Raw genomic sequence first — 4639 nt, forward strand, 5'->3', positions numbered from 1 at the left:
GGTGGCGCTAGGCGCATGGAGACCGCATCGGCAGCATCGTGAACCTGCGCGGAAGCTTCCTGAGATTTCTGACATCTGATGCATCCACTCCAGGCGAAATCACTCCACCAGTCCCTCAGAAGAGGACCCTCAGGAGGCCGGACGATGTGCAGATGGGGCGGACTTACCTTCTGGGCCAAGAAGACCCGAAGCAGGTCCCAGAGTTTCCGGGGTACACACTCCTGGAGGTGTCCGCTGCTGGGATGAAACCAAACTCATAGAGCGAAGTGCTCCTTAGAAATCAGATGACGTTGGTACTGGTTGCTCAACCATTCCATTCAAGTTCTACAACAGACGTTGAGGTTGAAGGACTGCCTCCCTCCCCCGCCCCCCCCCTTTTTTTTTTTATCACTGCAACTGATTAACAGGAGAACTTCAAATACTGGGGTCCATGGCCGCGGTTACCATACAGGACTCCAAGGGAAGGGAAAGAATATTCTTCTGCCACCTAGGCACCCTATCCCTTTCTCAGAACACCTGCCCACCTAATTCTCGCCATCCTAACTCCAACCATCGTCACGAGGAAACTCTAAAGCACACACACAGACACTGCTGCCCCACACTAACGCCCCATCGTTGGTCTATACCAACCCTAAGACTAGTGTGTGAACACCTTAGCTTCCTCCTATTCTCGGGATGACATGAGAGACAATATGACCCAAACAGGACTGCTCCTGGCTGTGGACTATACCTGCCACGGGGACAAGACATTCCAGCTAAATGAGTGAGTAGGAGGGACAGGGACTGAGAGTGCACACTCTGTGACCCTCGGGAGTTTTTAACCAGTGGGAAGGGTGAGTCCAACCCCAGGCAAAGGCAGCCGGTCTAAAGGGTGATTTCCGACTGGAGGCTAAGGGCAGCACCGCCTCTTCCTTGTCTCACTTAGAGCTGTGACTATTTGCAGACGACCCCTGAGATCTGGACTGTTGACCATCCCTTAGAGAGCGAGCTGGTGGGAAAAGACGTCACCTGAGATTTCAGAGGGTCCCTCCTGTACCTTCCATTTGAATTTAATTCTTCCCTAATTGCATATAGTAGCCTAGGGCTCTTGGAGGTGCTAGCATCCAAAGGCGGGGGAGGGTTAACTGAGGGGGACTCCATCTACGCGTCTATGGGGAAACGGTCATTCCTGTTGAAGACTTTCTAGTGTGGCCGCTTTGGGTTTCCCTAGAAGCCTGTAAGAACCCCTGCACCCGTGCCTTTTAAACCCGCTGCTTCCCCAGGTTGAACTTTGGTAGAATACTGTGGTTTGTCCTTGGGACTTTAAAAAGAGAGGATAGACTGACTCTATTTACCTCTCGTGTGGAAAGAATTCTCACATTAGTGCCCCTGTGCCTACCTGTGGGCTTCATCTTTCCTGTCCCCTAAAGGCTTTCATCATCAGTGCCATCATCATCATCAACATCAGCATCATTATCTCTTCCTTAGCACCTGCCACGAGCTGTGTGCCGCGCTGTGTATTGACCTCTCTGTGTTACATAAACAGACTTACCCAATATCCTTAACAGTCCTGTGCAGTAGGCGCTAACGTCATCCTTGCTGTTTTACGGTGCTGGGGATCAAATCCAGAGCCTCATGTGTATTAAATTAGACCAGTGCTATACCAAGTTTCATTCCAGCTATCATCTCTGTTTTAAACATCAGCTGCTTTGGGGGCCCGCCTCTTCCATATGTATCCTTATTCTCCATCAATTTCCCGCTTTTCTCTTATATTTTTAAAATCCATACCCAAGCTCTCTCTGTATGGCATATTTGTCTGTCCCTTACCTGCTGCGGTCTCCCACCTGCCGTAAATCATAACAGTATGTATGTATGTATGTATGTATGTATGCATGTATGCATGTATGTGCATCTGCGTGGGGGTATGAGCATGTGAGTGCAGGTTCTGTGGAGGGCAGAAAAGGTAGCTGAGTCACCTAGAGCTGGAGTTACAGGTGACCATAAGCTGTCTCATGGGTGTGCTGGGAACTGAACTTGGAAGAGTGTATGTGCTCTTTAATGCTGAGCAATTTTTCCTGGTCCCGCCACCTTTCTCTTAAAGGTTCTGTCTCTTCCTCTTATCTAGCTCCTCTTGCCAAAAACAAATACAATCTTGTCTTAGTGTTCTATTGCTATAAAAAGACACGATGACCAAGGTGACTCATGAATGAGGGCATTTAGTTGGGAGTTTACTTACAGTTTTGGAAGGTTAGTTGTTTATCATCATGATGGGAAGCAGGCAGGCATAGCACTGGAAGTGGGGCTGAGAGCTTTACATCCTGATCTGCAGGCTGTTAACAGGAAGAGAAAGAGACATTGGGCCTGGCATAGGCTTCTGAAGACTCAATCCCTACTCTGGGTGGCACATCTCCTCCAAGCTGCTGAACAGGGCCACACCCCTCCTTCCAAACAACTTGTCAACTGGGGCCTAGGCATGCGAATAAATGAGCCTAGGCTGTCTCATTCAGGCCACCACACCTGCGGTGCTGGCGGTCTATGTCAGCTTGACACAAGCTGGAGTTATCTGAATGGAGGGAACCTCAATGGAGAAAATGCCTCCAAAATTCCAGCTGTAAGGCATTTTCTTAACTAGTGATTGATGGGGTAGGGCCCAGTCCATTATGGGTGGTGCCATCCCTGGGCTTTCTATAAGAAAGAAGGCCGAGCAAGCCATGAGAGCAAGTCAGTAAGGAGCACCCCTCCATGGCATGATCCTCTGCATCAGCTCCTGTCCCAGGTTCCTGCCCTGTTTGAGTTCCTGTCCTGACTTCCTTTGATGATGAATAGTGATATGGAAGTGTCAACTGAATTAATACTTTCTTCTCCAACTTACTTTTTGGTCATGGTGTTTCATTGAGGCAACAGAAACCCTAAGACACCTTCCTTACCCCAAGACCAACTCCATTGACCTAACCACTAAAGCCCACATTTCTCCTTCTACCAACTTACTGTTAGTCCTTCTTAAGACTACGTTAGAAATCAAGAAGGAAATTATTCAAGCCATATACATATATGTATATATGTATTATTCAAGCCATATACATATATGTATATGTGTATTATTCACGACATAGACATATATGTATTAAATGTATTAAATGTCAATAAAGTCAAAGCAGAGATGGATAACTAGGCCCTCTACAACCTTCTCTTCCTTGTCTGCAGCTTGGCCATGCCCCTCCCTTGCAATCAAGCTTCCATGTCCACCCTCAGAGGTCACAGAACCAGTGGTTACTATCCGAGCTCAGCTCCCTCACAGGAAACATGGCCTCACTAATGTTCTCTCCTCCTCCAGCACCTCTAGATGCCCTCAGTGGCTCTGTCTGTATGCATCTTGCTCAGACAGTTATTTCTGCCCAGGATGCTTTCCTCTCCATCTCTGGTCTCTGCCTGACTCCCTGACATGACCTAGCTCCATTATCACCTCCCCTGCATGGTCTCCCTTCTACCACCTCAGTGCCCACAAAGCACTTTGGGCTCAATGTCTGATGTGCTAGTCTCAGGCTGGGGCCCTGTGGTAGTTACTGCTAATCTTAAACTTCACTATCTGAGTTGTGAGAAACAGTCACTCAGGACTTACTTCAAGTACTTGGGATTGTGTAATAGGAACTTTACATTGAACAGTTTGCCTACTTCTAGAAACAGAAAACACGAATATGTCTCTGACCATTGATTCCTTTTTCTATTGCTTTTGGGGTGTATGGTGGTGGGGGTGCCATGGTGCATGCATGAAGGTCATAGGACAACTTCTATCCTCACATGGGATCTTGTAGAAGGAACAGCAGGTTGCGTTCCTGCCACCTGGCTCCTGGCTGCCTGGCTAGCGTATGCCCTGAAATAGCAACACACAAATTGTATTCATTTAAACACTGCCTGGCCCATTAGTTTCAGCATCTTATTGGCTTATTCTCACATCTTGATTAACCCATTTCTATTAATGTTTGTAGCACCACAAGGTGGTGGCTTACCGGGAAGATTCTAGCCTATGTCCATCTTAGGTCGGAGCTTCATGGCATTTGCCTCACTGCCTTCTTCCCAGCATTCTGTTCTGTCTACTCTACCTACCTAAGGGCTGGCCTATCAAAAGGCCAAGACGGTTTCTTTATTAACCAATGAAATTAACACATAGACAGATAACCCTCCTACATCAGGATCTGGTGCTTGAACTCATATCACCAGGCTTGCCTATAAAGTGCCTTTACCCACTGAACAATCTTACCAGGTCCCTTTTGACCATTGTTTCTAAGCAAGCATGCCAGAGTTGTGCTGTCCTTTTTTGAAAGAGATTGTGAATTTACACTAGTGTGTGTATGTGTGTGTGTGTGTTGTATAGTAATTTCCTGTGAGATAAAACATTCCCTCTTTGGTCTGGAGAGATGGTTCAGTAGTTGAGAGCACTGCTGGCTCTTCAGAAGGCCTGGATTCAATTCCCAGGACCCTCATGGTCTGTAACTCCATTTCCAGGGCTTCTGATGCCCTCTTCTGGCCTCTGTAGGCACTCCACTCTTGTGGCACATACCTGCACAAAAGAAAAAAAATAAAACTTTTAAATGCCATTTTGGAGGTATGCTCTTTAAGACTTGGGATATTCTTTTTTTTTTTTTTTTTTTTTTTGGTTTTT

General features: G+C 47.0%; 1 long non-coding RNA gene across 1 annotated transcript in view; it reads right to left on the reverse strand.

The window, feature by feature from the left end:
• Positions 1–1246: 1246 nt before the first annotated feature.
• LOC126504514 (uncharacterized) overlaps positions 1247–4639 on the reverse strand; it is a 17459-nt gene continuing 14066 nt past the window's right edge. Inside the window, exon 3 of the long non-coding RNA XR_007592635.1 lies at positions 1247–4537. This is a non-coding gene — a long non-coding RNA (uncharacterized lncRNA). The remainder of the gene's footprint in view (positions 4538–4639) is intronic.

The sequence above is a fragment of the Alexandromys fortis genome, unplaced genomic scaffold (assembly GCF_014885135.2).
Source record: "Alexandromys fortis isolate MF-2015 unplaced genomic scaffold, M_Fortis_MF-2015_v1.1 scaffold_12, whole genome shotgun sequence".
Classification (NCBI taxonomy): Eukaryota; Metazoa; Chordata; class Mammalia; order Rodentia; family Cricetidae; genus Alexandromys; species Alexandromys fortis.